Genomic DNA, 18,706 nt, shown 5'->3' on the forward strand with positions numbered 1-18,706 from the left:
AAGTTACCCAAAGATTCTGGGGTTATGAAATGTGTAACCCCCAGACGTTTCATTGTCTTGTTTCAGAACTTTTGTTGTATAGCCTGGGAGTGCAGTGACTTTTACGGATTGGTTTTATTACTGAATTTATTATTCCTTAAAGAAATGCTCAAGCATATGTTACGTTGAATTTTAAAGTCTTGACAATATGTTAACATTTACTTTTGATTATTGCAATACTTTGTTGACATAAATGACTGCCTTTAAACATGGTTATTGATCTCAATTATATATTAGTTGTTATTAACATGTAGGTTATTGTTTTTTTAATGTATTGACCCTTGATAAAGCTGTAGGATTGTATTTTGTATTGATGTAGTAACCTTAGACAAAGCCAATAGGCCTGTTTTATTTAAAATGATACCCCCATATTGTGATATTTTATTTAGTATAGGTAGGGGTACTGCGATTTTGGGGCCATGACCTTGTAGGAATCAAATGTGATTTGAGAATGTCACCAGAGGTATTTCAATTTACCTGATGTGTGTATTTGTAAATGAATGTGTTGGACTTGGCCCTTCTTGCTGGGTCATCCCAGAAGTTTTTGCCTTCCTGCTATATTTTTTCTGACCTGTTGTTGGTGGTTTTATGACTCTGGGCATGTTACCACTGCTGATCAGTGCTAAAGTGCATATGCTCTCTTTATACATTGTGTTTATGGATTAGAGATTCCATGATTGGCATATTTGATTTACTTGTCAGACCCTAGTATAGTAAACTTTGTGTGCCCAGGGCCAGTAAATCAAATGCTGCTAGTGGGCTGCAGCACTGATTGTGCCACCCACAGAAGCAGCTTGTAAAATGCGTCTCAGGCCTGCCATTGCAGGGCCTGTGTGCAGTCTGGGATAAGGGTGGGCGTAAAATCCGTTTCGCGGGCGGATTTTCTGCAATTTCGCGATCCGCGAATCTTGCGAAATCGCGGTTAAATCCGCGAATCAGCGGGGACGAATTTTCAGCCAAGCAAGGGTTACAGCAGCAGGTGCAAAAGTTGAACCTAATTTCTTTGTAACCTTTTACAAAAGGGTTACAAAGAAATTAACTTCAACTTGGGCACCTGCTGCTAAGTGCTTCCTGGCGCCTCGTTGCCTACTTGCAACTATTCTCTGACCCTGCTCTGACCCTTGAAGTAGGGTCAGAGAATAGTTACAAGTAGGCAACGAGGCACCTGTCCAAGGAATTAAACCTCATCAGGAAGCACTTACAGATATAAAAAACAGGAAGAAGGGAGAGGATGGCAAATACACCCATTTTGAGTTGTAAGGAGGGGTTAAACTAAAAGAGACCTTTACAGCATAATTTTCATATGCATTTTGCTAAAAATAAAAAGCTGTATGTTCTGTAGGGACAACTCAGGAATCTGGCCCTTCTGAGATCAGGCCTGTTGGAACTGGGGTCACCAGTCCCCTAGGGTAGCATGGCACGAGCGGGTAGGCATCCGAAAGCACATGTGTTAAGCGATCATGCAGCACACACTCACACTGAGACAGAAACCTGGGCACGCAATAAATGACTCCCCTCCAGAGCTTGTATAAAAACAAGTGATTTGTATTAAGATAAATAATCAGATAGATAGAGCAGGATCGGGGAAATCATAAATTCATTTAAAATACACGTGTCTCAAGACTTGCAATCAATATTGGATGAATAAATATCCGTTCTGCAATAAATATTAAATATTGGATCAATAAATAGTTAAATAAATTTTTAGTGGGACACAGGCCCGACCTACGCCTTGCTTCTTGGTCAGCACCTGAAAGGAATACATCTCAAAGTCATAAGAACAACACTGCATTAAGCATCAATATCCATTTCCTCAGGTAAACAAAGGGACAGTTCCATAACAGAAACATCTCCCCGCTGTAAGAATAAACAATTCGTTAAGTGTAGTTCAAACATTTCCTTAAATATGAAACATTTCATTTGCCACAAAAGTGTGTGGACGTAACTCTCCTCCTGTAATAGGAATTAAACATTTCATTAAGAATAATTATTCCATATAACAAGGTTGGGCATCCCTTTGGGAGAACTTCTCATTGGGCCCAGCTAACCATTGCATTAGCCGGCACTAACTAGGAGAAAACATTGCAATCTAGGTAACCATCCCCTTGTGCAGGTTTAACTGTATCAGGGCTACACCAACATTCCATCAGGGAAGTAGAAATCCCTACATTGAGCAGGTGTAAGTAGATCTCTGTTATAGCAGGGGTATGAGACCCTTCCCTGGGCAGGAGTAAACATTGCCTCAAATGAGGACAACACCTTTCATTAGGCATAAAGTATTTCTTTAGGCATCACACACCATCCCATTACCTGATGCCTGAACAGGCAGGGCCTTCCCCCTATTAATCAGGAGCTTACAGGTAAAACATTTCCTGCAATAGAGATAATCAGTTTAGCAGAAGTAAAACACTTCACTGAGGGTAAAACATTTCATTAACCATTTCCTTAGCCAGGAATGAAACTCCTATGGCAGGAATAAAAACACGCCACTGCGGATAAAACATCTCATTAGGCAGTGTAGCTATATCCTTATAGCATTAACGTTCCCCTACTCAGCAATCAACAGTTAACAACTCTTCAAGGCAGAGATAACCATTTTTAACAGGCAAGCCTGAGCTTAGAAGACTTGGTTTATGCATGTAAAGCCTTTTAGTAAATGTAAACATTTCTTTAAAGCAAGGAGCACCTCACTCCATAACTGTGGGCATGTGCTCCACCTTTCAACCAACATGAATAAATGTTTCATTAGTCAGCAGACACAGTTCATTATGCAGCTGTTGGCGTTTCCACCCCGGGCCAGAATCAACATTCTATTTCCTACATTAAGCAGGCATAAACCTTTCAGCACCCAAGAGTAATCCTGTAAATAAGTAGAGGTTATAACACTGGGGCAGGGGTGTAATAAAACTTCTATAGTTCAGAATAATCCTGGCTTCAAGCAGGAATAACCACTTCAAAACTCTTCCCCAATCATAGGTAACATCCCCCTAATCAGGAGTAAACATTACAGGGAAGGAATCAGGCATAGGCCTTTCATTAAGTAACTTATAAATAGATCATTACTCATTGCTAGAGAGCAACATCTCATTAAGCAGGCACAGGCCTTGCTTTAGACTAGTAAAACATTTCTGTTAATTAAGGTGAACATTTCAATAAGCAATTCAGTAAAGCATTCTCAATGAGCATTTTACTATGCCTTGGACTCCCCTATGCCGGGCTAAGCCATCGCAGGTGAACTCAGTATGTCTTTAGGCCTACGCCGGAACCAGGGCCCAAACAGTTAATGAATGGCAAGCCTGTCCTCAGGCATAAACAGTAACTTAATGGCCTCCACGTCACTAGAGGCACATGGGGCCAACAGGTGGGCACTTAAGGTCAAAAATACAGCGTTTCTCTGGGGCCTACAAGAGAGCGCTTGGAGGCACAATTACAGCGCTTCTATGGGACATTCAAGAAAGCGCTTGGAGTGAAATTACAGCGCTTCCCTGGGCACTACCTCAGTTCCTCACATGACAGCGCTTGGCCACAGGCAATGCTGGGGACAGCGCTTCAGCAGGCAATCAGGTTTAGATAATAGCACCCTGCAGGTACAGCACTTCACAAGGCAGCAACCCCCTTCAGTACCTCAGCACTCTTCACAGGGACAGCAAAGGAGCGTTGGGGGAGCAGGGAGTCAGCGCTTCAGAAGGCAGCAACTTCTAGAGCCACAGAAGTTCTTGGTGACACAGCGCTTCAGGGGGATAGCGCTTTTCAGGATTCACAGCGCTACGATATAGCAGGCAATTCACAGCAGAGGTAGCGCTCAGCAGACAGTTCATTCCAGGTAGCGCTTCTGAAGGGCACCACAGAATATAGCGCTTCAGGCAGGAATCACGCCCAGGATTCTAGCGCTTCACAGACAGCAGGGTGCAGGGCTATAGCGCTTTGGCCCACACGAGGTGGGGGCAAGACCAGCAGGTCTAATAACATTCAGTTCAGGGCGCTGCAGTTCAGGCAAATATAGCGCTTCAGAAGGCAGCAACCCCCTCCATTACTTCAGCGCTCTTCACAGGGTCAGCAAGGGCAGCGCTAGATATACAGGACAGGTGACACCCCAGTAGCAGGTTAGCAAGGGAGACCCCAGGTGACATCAGGAAACGCAGGGTCAGTACCGCGCCAATACCTGTTTGCTTCTTCAAAAGTCCTGTGATGATTTAATTTCTTCTTAGCGCTTTAGGTTTCTTGCGCCCTTGTAAATAGAGGCTTAGTTTCTTCTTGGCGTGATGTTTCTTGCGCCCTTGTAAATAGAAGCTTAGTTTCTTGTTGGCGTGATGTTTCTTGCGCCCTTTGGTTTCTTGTTTCCTTGAAGGGGTTAAGTTGGTGGCTGGTGTTAGATCTCCTCAGCCAATCCCCTCAAGTGGTCCCTGGGGGTTCTCTGCCGCGGGGCTAGGTCAGAGGGGGGGTACAGGATACCTCAACACTTGAAAGGCAGCTCCTAGGCCCTGTCTCTTCCAGTATCATAAGTCCCTGCCCTGACCCTCACTGCCTATCCTCCTGCGTAGGTCCTTCCCCAGGTCTTCCCCTCAGTCACTCTGACAGGAAAGTTTACCTTCCTTTCCTTATACAGTGCCAATTGACAGTTGGCAGTGGCAGTTGGTGTCACCTCACCTGTTCCAGAAGGTTCCAGGGGGTTCTAGGAGGTTCCACCATTCTACCTGTGGGCAGGCTGGCAGGCTAAGTTGATACATTGTTTGGAGGGTTCCAGCCAGGCCCTAGCCACTAGAATGCGCCCACTAAACCCCGCTGCAGCAGCAGTGGTCAGTGGCAGCCATGTTAGGGGTATAAGACACCTGCATCTTAACATCAGTATCACAGTACACAGGGCTTTCCTCACTACACAAGGCCTATACATTGTTGTTACCATGAGGGCATTCTGATTTAAAAGGGAAATAAAAGGCGAAAATTTTTGGGGAAAGGGCCAAGTCTCACAAGGCCTCTCTTTCTTTATCTCATTCTCGTTCTCTCTCTCCCTCTCTTTCTCTCTCTTTCTCTCTATCTATCTCTCTCTCCCTCTCCTTTCTTGCTCTATTTGTCTCTTTCTCTCTTTCTTTCAAGTTCTTCCTCTTTCTCTGCTTATCTCTTTCTTTCTCCGTTGTTCTCTCTCTCTTTCTCTCTATCTCCCTCTCTTTCTTTCTCTCTCTCACATCCTCTCTTTCTCGCTCTCTCTCTCTTTCTCTCTCTTTCTTTCTCTCTCACTCTCCCTCTTTCTCTCTCTCTTTCTCATTCTCTCTCTCATCCTCTCTCTCTCTCTCCCTCTCTGTGTGTCTTTCTCTCTTTCTCTCTCTCTTTCCATGTCTCTCTCTCTCTTTCTCTCTCTCTTTTACTTTCTTGCTCTTTCTCTGTCTCTTTCTTTCTCTCTCGTTCTCTCTTTCTCTCTCCCTCTCTTTCTCTCTCTCGATCCCTCTCTCCTCTTCTCTCTCCCTCTCTCTCTCTCTCCCTTTCTCCGTCTCTTTCTCTCTTTCACTTTCTTGCTCTTTCGCTGTCTCTCTCTTTCTTTCTCTCTCATTCTCTCTCTCCCTGTTTGTTTGTTTTGTTTCTTTCTTTCTTTCTCCCCCCTCTCTCTCTTACTCTCTCTTTCTCTTTCTCTCCCTATCTTTCCCTTTCTCTCCCTTTCACTTTCACTTTCTTGCTCTTTCTCTGTCTGTCTCTCTTTCTTTCTTTCTCTCTCTCTTTCTTTCTTTCTTTCTTTTTTCTTTCCTTCTTTCTTTCATTCTTTCTTTCTTTCTTTCACTCTCTCTCTCCCTCCCTCTCTCTCTCTCTATCTCTCTCTATTTCTCTCTTTTAAAACATTGCAAAGATCTCGTAGATGACAAAGTACAAACAAGCATTTGCAATGCAATAGGTCTCGCATGTTTTGTATTTACGTGACTTAGCTGTACTGATATTACAAATTACAATGGCTTTTAATTTTTTTAAATAATTAATACTTAAATAAAAGTGATTTTAATTTATAATGGCAATAGCTTAAACTTTTGTAAATAACTTTTGTGAAGATTATGTTCAGTGTATTTTATTGTGACGAAAATCCAAGAACAGAAGTGAAATATTAATATCTTTTTGTGACATTTGTAATAAAGTTTGAAACATTGAGAGAACATATTTGAACCAGTTGTTGTTTAATGGTTGCGCAGATTGATGCTGGGGTGGCGCTGAGTGGTGCTGTGGTGGTGCTGAGTGGTGCTGTGGTGATGCTGAGTGGTGCTGTGGTGGTGCTGAGTGATACTGGGATGGTGCTGAGTGATGCTGGGGTGGTGCTGAGTGGTGCTGTGGTTGTGTTGAGTGATGCTGTGGTGGTGCTGAGTGATGCTGTGGTGGTGCTGAGTGGTACTGTGGTGGAGCTGAGTGATGCTGGGGTAGCGCTGAGTGATGATGTGGTGATGCAGAGGGCAGAAAGGCACAAAAAGCAGTCTAACAAAGGGCAGAAGGGCAGAAAAACAAGGGAAAAACGAGTCTAACAGAGGGCAGAAGGGCACAAAAAAACAGTCTAACAGAGGACAAAAGGGCAGAAAAACAAGGGAAAACGAGTCTAACAGAGGGCAGAAGGGCACAAAAAACGAGTCTAACGGGGCAGAAAGGCACAAAAACGAGTCTAACAGAGGGCAGAAGGGCACAAAAAACGAGTCTAACAGAGGGCAGAAGGGCACAAAAACAAGGGAATAACAGAGGGCAGAATGGCACAAAAAACGAGTATAACAGAGGGCAGAAGGACAGAAAAACAAGGGAAAAATGAGTCTAACAGAGGGCACAAGGGCACACAAAACGAGTCTAACAGGGGGCAGAAGGGCAGAAAAACAAGGGAAAAACGAGTGTAACAGAGGGCAGAAGGGCAGAAAAACAAGGGAAAAACGAGTTTAACAGAGGGCAGAAGGGCACAAAAAATTAGTCTAACAGGGGGCAGAATGAATCCCGCCCTGCATGTTTGTCCACGAAGATGCCACCTTTTTGTGCAATACCTCTACTCAACTGGAGTACTTTCTACTGTCTAATCAGTAAGTGCTCCCTCATTGGCTAAATGTATAGGGGCAGATTTACAATAACTGGCGCATCCCCAGGGATGCGCCAGTTATTGTGCGCCGCAGCTCCGCCACCCATGTGGCAAAAACGGCACAGATGCGTCACGCATCTGTGCCGTAAAAGCAGCGCATTGCTGGAGCTGCGTCGCACTTGCGACGCAGCTCCAGAAATGCTCTGGGGGGGCCCTATCTCCCCAATGCTGCATCAAGCCTTGCGCCTGATTCAAGCAGGCGCCGGGTTTTGACGCAGCATTGGCCTAAAAGTGACTGAGTGAAATCTTGTAGATTTCACTCAGCCACTTTTAGGAGGCTGAGTCGGAATGCCTCCTGATGGCGCAGGGCTTTACAACGTGACGCATCTCACAGAGAGATGCGTCACATTGTTAATACCCAGCACCATGGCGCATCTTTTGTGCTGCCGCTGCACCACAAAAGGTCTCGGTAGAGGGTGGCAGTGGTGGACCAGAGGGTGGCAGTGATGAACCAGAGGGTGACAGTGATGAACCAGAGGGTGGCAGGGGTGCACCAGAGGGTGGCAGTGGAGAACCAGAGGGTGGCAGTGATGAACCAGAGGGTGCTGTGCCCATAAACGACTGCATGGGTAACTTCGCCATGCAAGCGGCCAGCGAAGACGCAAAAAGCCCCGCGAACATGCAAAAAACCCCGCGAACACGCAAAAAAACAAAAATCTGCAAATTCGCACAAATTCGCGAATTTTGCGGATCGCGCATTCGCAAATCCGCGGATCGCGAATTCGCAAAATTCGCCCATGCTTAGTCTGGGACTGCCATGTCGACTTAGCAAGTGCGCACACATGCCAGTCCCCAAATCTTCCCTTTACTACATGTTAGTCACACCTAAGGTAGGCCCAAAGTACCCCTGTGAGCTGGGTGCATTGTATGTGAAAGGTAGGACATGCCCTGATGTGTGTGGCATGTCCTGATAGTTTCTCACTATTATAAGGCTATCTGTTCCCATTGGCCAGAATAGGTAGTTTGTTTATCTTATAAAACATAACTGACCCTGGGAACAAGATAGAAAAGAATAATCTAGTATGCATGAACTCAGAATGTTGAAGTGCATCTCTTAGTGGGGGGGGGGATTACATTCTTTGTTTGAAAATACACCTTTTAGAAAGTGGGTATTTTCTTGCCTAACCCTCCAGTGTGCCTCTGCTAGGTTTGTGTATTGCATGACAGGCTTTTGGATGACAGGGGCTGGAGGAGGGCTGTGGCTCCAGAAGTCTGTTGAGTCAGGTCTGGGCTGAATGGACCTGGGTTAAATTTAGAGTAGTGGGAGGAGATTTTCTTTCACCTGCCTGGGCCTGGTCTGCCTTCAACAATGCTGTCTCCACCTCCTGCCAGGTAGGTGCACCACTAAGGACAGAACTGGTTTGGGCTGGGTACAGACACTCTCTGCCTTCAGAGAACAAAGGATTTTAGTGGATAAAAAGTGGGACCCAAACCCCAGACCTTTAGATCACTTCTGGGAAATCAAGAGGAAACCTTTGCCAAGGAGAAGAGCCGGAGAAGCTGAGGAGGAATACTGCCCCTGTACTGATTGCTGTCTGGGGTTGGCCTGCAGTGGCTACTTGCTGCCAAGGAAAGGAGAAAAAGGACTTTGCTGTTTTGCTTTGTCACCTGCTTGAAGAAAAGATCTCCAAGGGCTTGAAACTGAGCTTGCTTCCCGTTCTGAAGTCTCAGGAACACAAAGACTTCACCCCTTCTGTCTCCCTGCATGTAAAACTGCTGTTTCAGCTTCTACAGAAGGAAATTGCAACACTGATGCCAGCGAGCGATGCTGTAGCCTGCACCGAAGCCGTGGGCACCGTTCGTGAAGAGCACGACGCACCGCCCCGACTTGCACCATAGGCCCAACGCCTGCTGACGCCATGCCACATCAACTCCAAAGCCGTCATCGAGGCGGCTGCCTGCACCAGAGCCGAGGACAACACTTGTGACAACCACGACGCACCGTCCCGACTCGCACCGCAGCCCGGACTTCACCGAAGCTGACTTCATCATCGTAGAGCCGATCCTCGACGTGGGTGAACCCTGAATCCATCGGCATTGCGCCATCATAAGGAACAGTGGGTTGGGCGCCATCGTGGCGTCACTATAAGGAATCATCGTCTCACCTCCCCTGGTTGCAGTAAGTAACAGAGGCTGCAACTCCCCTGGGGTCGTAAGGAACTGACGCCGCACAGTGCCTACGAAGACGCACCTCCCCGACGCCGTGAACTGTCTTTGTTTTCATCAATTCCAAGGTACTGTTCTTTGTGAGTCTGCTTGACTTCGGGCCCGACGCCACGCACCTTGTGATCGGCGCCGTAACTTGGTATTTCCACCGGTCACGATGTCGTTATAACTCCAAGTGGAGTTATATGTTGCTTCATTCTTTATTTTTGTGAGTAACCTATTTTTGAGGATATCTTGATAACTGTATTGTGGATTTTTGTTGTTTAGTCTTCTTTTGGTTTAGATAAAGATTATTTATTTTTTTAAGCTGGTGTGGTGTCCATTTGTAGTGTTTGCACTGTATTACTGTATGAGTTCATAAATGCTTTACACACTGCTTCTGAGATAAGCCTGTCTGTTTGTGCCAAGCTACCAAGGAGGTGAGCAGGGATTATTTTAGGAGTGTATCCCCCTTACCTTGAATAGAAGCAAGGGCCCCTATTTGGACAAAGGTACCTACCTCTGCCAACTAGAGACCCCCATTTCTAACAGAATGCATGGAATTTAGTAGTGTGTTTGTAATAAATGTACTTTTTCTTTTCCAAAGAAAAGGCACAGATTGGACAATCATTTATTGAGTGTTATTATTGTGTGCCAGCAAGTGGTGATTGCTAACCTACACCGCCTCCCCTAAGTATGTCTCGGACTGCTCTGCTTCACTAGACTGAGAGAATCAAGTGCATCAATAGGGTGCTTGGTTCCCAGTAAGGGGAAATTGTGGATCTATTATTTGTGCAGGATTCACTTCTTGCACAATAGCTAAATTTCTTACAGTCGCAATTACAGCATATTTTGCTTTGTCATTTCTTGGGTCACTCCTCCCTGGAGGTGTACTTGGCACTACTGCAAAACCCTCAATACTACACTTGTTGGGTTTGAAGCAGTACCTTCTAGTAAATTGCGACTCTGCACCCTTCACTGGGCTTTTACCTTTGTTAGCAGTCTTAAAAAGCTGCATTCCCAGCAAGTTGTACTTCATAACGTTCCTCAGTAGAGCCACAATATTCTTAGTTTGAGAAGCTGCAACTTGAAATGAAATATATCTCTTTCATACCAGACTTTTCTTTATGGACTCCTAGTATTTGTGGTGAAGTTTTGTGGCTCCTTGCAGTCTTGTGGGTTGCATTTCTATTTCTTCTACATGGACCTCATAATGTTATCAGTCTTGGTGGTTTGGAAGCCACTTCTTTGAGTATGTTTGTTATCTTTTATGAAGCTGCATCTTTTTTAAGGATTGCAGCTCCAGAGCTCCTGTGTGGTCCCCATAAACTCAGTTTACTCTTATTTGAATTAAACATTCTACTTTACAGCAGGCTGCTCCACTACCACTCATTTTTCATTTTTTCATTTCATTTCATAAGCTTTTATTCGATTTGAGAAATACAAATCATACAAGCAAACAGCTAAAAACAATTTGTTGCATATGTAATAATTCTAAAGATGACTCAAAATATACTTAGGAGTAATACATAAAAAAGAAGGGAACATATGCTGACATTCACTGGACAGCAATATATAATTAAAAAATATAGAACGTAGCTAAAAGCTGTAAAAAGGTCATGTATGTACAGACAGGAATAAATATATTTATCACACCAAGTGCTTTTCCTGGCAGCTGTACATTTTAAAGCAAAAGATCAAACATGGCTCGGGCAAACACGGGAAGGTTAATTTGATATATGAAAAATGGACCATACGATTACATACTGTGGGCATAATACAAGGTTAAAATACTATATACAGCATAGACAAAGACATTTATGTACAGACAGGGATATATAAAGTTATAGCAGCACTATGCTCTTCCTGGCAGCTGTACATTTCAAAATAAAAGTAGCAACAAAGAAACAAATATCCACGTTCTCTAAGGAGGATAATAGTATCAGGGCGCTCTTTGAAGATCGAATATTATATTTTAAAAAGATGGGTTTTAAATACTTTACCCCTAAAAAATGATAAAATTTACAAAAAAGTAGAAAATGAAAGCAGCTCTGTCGTGAAATGTTGTCACACGGGCAGGGAGTCTCAGATCTTACTTTCTGATTTGGGAATGCAACAAGATGGTGTACAATACCCAATCTGACTCGGGTTAGCACAAATTGATGGGAAGGACGAGACACATTCACAAGGTAGGTTTGAAGCCCCGGGGTTAAGTTCAGTTCCTTGTAGAATTTCACGGTGGCTAATTTGCCATGGACCTTATCTCGCTCATTCTTTTTAAAGTTTAAAAATGTTTGTTTGATTTTTTTTTTTGGGATTGCAACTGCCAGTTTGGGGTCAAGGAAAACATCAATTTCAAATAAAGATTTATACCAGAAATGAATGTATTTCAACCACTGTATGCGTAATGTGTAATCCAATCCTATACAGTCAAGAATGATCTCTTGAGTGAATCAAGACTCTGGCTTAGCCCAAATAGAACGCCACAATAAGAGTGGCCGAACGGCTGCTAAGTCAGAGATAAACTCGATCTCTACCTCATCGTGAATTAGTTGTACAGAGGCAGAAGGAGGGACACATAACAGTCTCTTTAAAAACTTGTTTTCGTCTTTTTGGAGCGAAGGGCTTTCAATGTGACCCCACACGCCCGCCCCATACAATGCAGAAGAAACACAACGGATGTTATATATATTGATCATGTCTGGGATACTTCTCGATCCAAGCTTGGATGCAAATCGGAATATACTACTAGTAGTCCGCAACATTTTCAATCTGATGTTGTCAAACTCAGATGTCCAAGACCCGTCATTAGTATAAGTGATTCCCAGATAACAAAATGATTTAACGTGTGTCATCTTATCGTTATCCAAGAAAAAGCTATGCTTCAGTTTGTTAGCAGCCTGCCCGCACAACATAACATAAGTCTTGGATTTGTTCACACGGAGCCTCCTGTTTTGAATAAACAGCATAAAACTATCAATTAGTCGCTGTAACCCAATCTGAGTGCGGGATAAAAGAACAGCGTCATCCGCGTATAATAAGATTGGGACAGGTTTACCTCCAATCAGGGGAGCATCTGCTGGAATATCGGCCAGGTTACGATCAATACAGTTAATAAAAAGGGAAAATAAAAGAGGGGCCAGTACGCATCCCTGGCGAATTCCCCTTGAAACTTTGAGGAACGGCGTACATTCGCCTAGGGTACCATAACGAACCTTACAGGAGAGTTTCTCGTAAAGCCTGGCCAGAAAATAGACAATTTCCTTCGGTGCCCCTGACTCTAACAAAACCTCCCAAAGAATAGCGTGATCAACTAAATCAAGCGCGCTGCTCAAGTCAGCAAAACATAAAAAAAGATTGTCCTGTTTAGCTACATTGTATTTATTAAAAATGAGGTCCAAATTTACACATTGCTCCAGAGTGCCCATACCTTTCCTGAAGCCATATTGCACTTTTGTTAAAATATTCGAGTCTGTTGCCCAGGATTCTAGCCTTTTGAGCAGAATTCAGCTCATGACCTTCACTGAGGCGTCCAGCAAAGAAATAGGACGATAATTGGAAGCCTCAGATTTGCTACCTTTTTTGAATAGTGGAATAATAACTGATTGGCCCCAAGAGGGAGGGATGTTACCTTCTGCCGCACAGTTAAAAGTCCTCACCAGAATAGGAGCCCACAAGTTCGGTTCTGCTTTTAATAGATCGATGGGGACCCCATCTGGGCCCGGGGCCTTCCCCCCCTTGCTTTTAGAGAGCCCTTCGTGACCATCCTCCAAGGTTATTCCCAGGGGTAGAGGTATCCAAAATGAGACCTCGGTTACTGATACAGCTAGGGGTGTCCCTTCTGGGTTAAAAATATTAGTAAAATGGGTGATCCAATCATTACATGCAACGTAGGAAGTTATTTCTGGGATACCGTCAGTATTTAGAAAGGGGCTGTTAATTGTTTCCCAATAAAGTTTGTTGTTTTTGGTCTCAGCTGCTTCCTTTAGCTTATCCCAAGCTTCATTTTGTAAGACCTTTTTCCTGTTGAAGGTTGCCAATTTATAGTTGGCCCTTAATTGTTTTATCCCATTACTGTCTCGGGGTTTGATACCTAATGCCTTCTTCAATTCCCGTAGGGCGGTTGTACAGGATTTGTCAAACCATCCCTGCTTTATAGCTCTATTAGATGGGGATGTCTTGGTGAAAATACCTTCAATAATAGTGTTGATAATGATAAATTGTGACAATAAGAAGTCAGGGTTGATAACATTTTTTAAATAGTAACTGATTTCCGTTTTACAACTAATTATGACCTCCCTCTGTTTAGCCATAGAGTTTGTTCCAGACCATCTGATCCTCAGACCATTTGGTCTAAAGGGTACTAAATCAGTGGAACAGGTTTCTCCAGTCACTAGTGTTGCACCTCGTCCCGGGAGGGTAACGCAGATGCTGTTGTGGTCACTTAGACTTTCCTCACTGATACACAGGTTTAGGAAGTCTCCTGTACTGGAGAACAGAATATGGTCTATAAATGTCCCAGCATCCCTCCCTGTAAAGGTAGGACAAGTAACGTTCAAACTATTTTTATTACAGCTTAACAGGTGTAGGTCAAGTTTAATTAGCAGTTTGTTTAGGATTGAGCCATAATGGCAATGTGAGAAGTGAAGGAAATCCTCACTCTCACCCGCACTCCCCCAGTGATTAACCATCTCCGTTCCAAGGCCGCAGGGATTCCCTTTTGATAGATGGCATGGCTGCAGGTTAAAGTCCCCTGCCCATAGAACATCTGCCCTTCTGTTGGAGATGCCCAGAACCCTTACAATTTCCTTTTCCAGGGGGAACAGAATGTTCCCTCTGGAAGCGTCAAAGATGTTATTGTAAAAGTTTACAAGGACCAGGTCATTTCCCTTACTACATTCAACCCTCACTACCTGGCTGTGGGTTCCCACAATCGAGCTACTTCTGACTACACAGTTACTCAGCTTATTGGACAGAAGTAACAAAAGGCCCCCCTTTGCCCTGCCTGAACTAGATTTAGTGGCGTTAAGACAGTGGGATGAGTAACCTTCTATATTTATTTGCTCTTGGCACCAGGTTTCTTGGAGGAGGATTATATCAAATCCTTCCCCTATGAACTTAGACCAGAAGGGGGTGTCTAGTTTCCCTGCAATACCGGCAATATTCCAAGAGATAAAGGTAAGGCCTGCGGACTCGGTAGGACCATAGGCAGCTTGCTCCGACTGGGAGGCGCGGGGTGTAGTCAGGTTAACCTCCTTGGTACTCTCACCTAGGACAATTCTAGGGGCATCAAGGGACACACCCGCTTCAGTACAGGTCCGTGAAACACCTTTCCGTGGATACCCAACTGCAGGCCCACAGATGGAGGGTTGGGTATTGCTTGGGTTAGTTTTAGGAGGGAGAAATTCTGTGGGGCTGCCTTCCTGTACAAAATCCTCCCGTATGACCACTTGTCTACTGGGGGGTACGTAATCCAAAGAGGGGGCTGCTAAAACACTATCGTGGACAAGTTGCACATGTGCATCAAACCCTAACTGACTAATAGCGGACTGGCTTGAGGATGGTGAGGCATAAAGTCAATCAGCCATCTCAAGACAGTCGAAACTGTTGTTAGTATGAATACCTTGCCACCCGTTGCCCATAAAATGGCCTTTGTTGGGATACCAGGGACGCGGTACCCATTCCCTGCTCCTACTCTTTTGGGTCAACCAAGAACCTCCATAGTTCCATACTTGTTCTGGAGGTAAGACCCAATTAGGTGGTAGTATTGGGGGGTGATGGTTATATACGGGGGGTAGAAAAAAGAGAGTCGGTGGGTATCGATTCCCCCTTTCTTCTCCAAATCTGGCCACGAGCAAATATGATTCACGGTGGATGCGTCTTCACAAGTAACAATGACGCAATCCCCCTGAATACTCTTGGGGCTCGCCCCCACCCATGGTACTCTACGAACAGATGATATTCTACTGGTATTTGGGGGCTGTAATGGCCTATTGATACTAAGCCATTGAAGAATTTTATTCAAGAGGGACCAGGATGGTTTGTCTGTTCCTGCTGCTAGTTCGGGTACTCCCGTTAGAATTACCGTAAATGGGGAGACCTCAGGAGACAGATGAACTGGGCGTTTAGATCTAGGCCCCCTCTTGCCCTCTGAAGGATTTGATTTTTGGGGCACCGGGGGTTTGATTTGAGATGGCTGCGAAGACACATTGGCTGCGGTGGGGTTGGCAGCTGTTGGTGGAACTACAGGGGGAGGAAGAGAAGGGTTTTGCTGACTAGATGAGGGTGACTGGGATGTGGGTTTAGCTTTTGACTTAGAATTTGCACAATTATTTGGAGCTGGTAATAGGGGGGTTAACGGTTCTTTTGTTTTTGCCTGTGCTTTGGACATAACGGGCGGTCTAACTGGATTAGCTGGTATAATCCCAGAATTGTCCGCTACCGAGGCCCCCCCGGGTTTAACAGTTCCCACCCTGGTCTGGTCGGGTAATTTGGTAAGGAGTGTGGCAAGTTGCTTTTCAATTGCCATGATGCTCCGTTCCAGGGGTTGGAGATGGTGTTTTAATAAGTCCCTGAATCTAGCGAAGAGTTGTAAAGTATCGCAATCAATCAGACTGGGACCACCCTCTTGAGCGTTGTCCAATATGGGACGTTGCAGATTAGGTAAAGCAGGTGGTGCAGCATTGTTACTAGAGGGGGCTTTATTGGATGTTAATACGGTAGACCCTTTCTTTTTATTGGTGTTATGGTGGTGTTTGGTGTTGTTCCCCTTTTTATGAGCTTCTGGCTGTTTTGGAACAGCACCTTCTCTAACCCCCCTATGCTGCGTTACTTGTACAGGATCTTGTACAGGAACTTCAGACAAAATCTGCTCAAGGTCCGGGGTAATCTCAAGACTCCCAGTCAATTCCAATTCTAATGATAGATTGGTAGCTGATAAGTCAACAGCACTTGGTATGGAATGAACTTGGGCTGTTGTACCAGACTGTATTAGAATTGGGATAGGAGAATCTGAAGGGAGTGGGGTTAAGGCCGCTGCTATGAGGCGCATTGAGGATCTCCGGGCTATTGCAAGGTCCTGGGACACCCTACGTTCTAACAAAGAAATGTTTTGATTAATAGCCTCAGTAGTTTTTTAAATGAACAGGTCAATAGGACCTGTAAACGAAGTAGTTTTGAGAGCAGTCTTACTTCTGGAACCCCTAGTCATTTTTGTACAGGCTAAGAGTCTGGTTCCCAAGTACTCAAATGTCAAAAGTCAAAGGTCAAAAGTCAGTACCTTAATGATAAGAAGGCAGCGACCGATAAATAGGAACCAAGGGGGGTGGCCCAGCCCAGCCTGGTACAGTCTGGAACGGGCTGAAACGGGCCCGCCCTTGGCCCGGGCTTCGCCCGGCGTCCCGCGAGGGAGGGTGTGCGCCTTTTTAATGCGCCTCCTGGCGCTTGTGGATGATGCACGGTGGGGGCTATGCCTGCTGGGGGTTGTAGTGCCTCTGACCCGCCCTCCACTCTGCGGCAGCTCTCCAGGAGTCAAAGGAGGCGTGCGGCGGGAGGCGGGATGCGAGATGGCTCCGGCAGCAAGCAGCGAGGCGGAAGGTATCCGCTGGTAAAAACAAATGAAATGCAATGGGCCACGGCAAGTTCCGACAATGGAAGAGTTCCCCCGCTCTGCAGGGTGTGCGCCTTTTTAATGCACCTCCTGGCGCTTGTGGATGATGCACGGTGGGCGCTATGCCTGCTGGGGGTTGTAGTGCCCCTGACCCACCCTCCACTCTGCGGCAGCTCTCCAGGAGTCAAAGGAGGCGTGCGGCGGGAGGCGGGATGCGAGATGGCTCCGGCAGCAAGCAGCAAGGCGGAAGGTATCCGCTGGTACAAACAAATGAAATGCAATGGGCCACAGCAAGTTCCGACAATGGAAGAGTCCACTACCACTCATGAGCAGACCTCATGCAAAATTCTTGTCTTGTATTCACTTCCCACTGAGACATAGTAAAAACTCACATCCTACCATCAATACCAAACATCAGGATAGATCCTTACCCAGTCAACTTAAGACAGTATGTGTTAGGTACACACAAAATTATTCTATCACTGATCTCTCTAGTTCAATTCATGTTTAAGCACAGAGATGGGTTTGCTGTGACACAAATGTTACATCCTTCCAAAGCTCAAGGATGACACTAAAGGCCGAATTTAGGGCCTGACTACAATGGTGGTGAGAATGCCACCAACAGCCTGTCGGTGGCGGTATCACCACCATTGTAAGCAGGTTTCATGCCTGCATATTACTATGGCGGGTGTTTTGTTAATGGCAAAAAGACCAAATGCCATGGATCTGACAGGCTCCTTGAGCCCGTCAGACCATCTGAGGGGAATCATATCTCTAAAACAGTGGTGGTGCGTACCAGGCACCGCCGTAGGAATTATGATGTCTCTTTCTGCCCACCTGTTCATGGCAGTTAACCCACCATGAACAGGCAGGTGGAAAGGGACTTTGGGGTCCATAGTGGGTCCCCCTTCCACTCAGGCCCTAAGTTGTGGGCATTGGGGGGCAACTATGATGCCCCCTACATATCTCTGCACCATATGTCAGGTGTCCCTATTTTGCATTGCAGCGGGTGCTGCAGCCAGCAGCACCAACCACAATACAAAACATAGGCATTGCGACTGCCGTGGTGGCGGTCCCATTGTAATGCCTCTTATGGGACTGCCAACAGCATGTCAGGAGGTCCCGTTTACGATACTGTGCCGGGCAGACGTAAGTCTGCCCTTAGAGTTTGGTGAACGGGTACTCTGTCAGAAACATGACAGATATCCCACCTGTCTCATTGTGCTATATCATAAACTACACGTATAATAATGCAAACAGGATGTCTGCGTTGGAGTAAGCTGTGCACCAATCTCTAAAGTTGGCCCTCAAATCTTACTCAAAGATAGACAGAACATGAAAACATAACTACACCCATTGTTCACCTTACAGCTTCACCTCCTGCTTAAATGCAGAATCAATTGTGCGATGACTCTTTAATAACCCCACCGAACACCCCACACAACATGAAAACACATCCCACGTAGCCACACTATGCACCAGCACTCTATCATGTCAAACAACAAAAGAGTGTCGTCAGAGGAGAGTTTCGTTAAGCACAGTTTATGAGAAAGATGAAATCAACCTAAAAGGAAGTCACTTAGGGATTTCTCTAGAAGCCCTCACTCACCACCCTGGGTGGTGACATGCTTCATCATCGGGCCCACCAGGAGAAGCCGAATGCCTCCCTGGTGTGCTACAACACCAGATTACTGCGGAGCTGGTTTTTCGTGACAATAGTGTGAAAAGTAAGTGATTTAAAAAATGCCAACAGGCTGTACCATACAAAAAACTGTATTATGTGGTTAGCCAGGCATTAATTAAAATATATGTGTCGGGAAATTTACCAA

Source organism: Lissotriton vulgaris, chromosome 7 (genome assembly GCF_964263255.1).
Source record: "Lissotriton vulgaris chromosome 7, aLisVul1.2, whole genome shotgun sequence".
NCBI lineage: Eukaryota > Metazoa > Chordata > Amphibia > Caudata > Salamandridae > Lissotriton > Lissotriton vulgaris.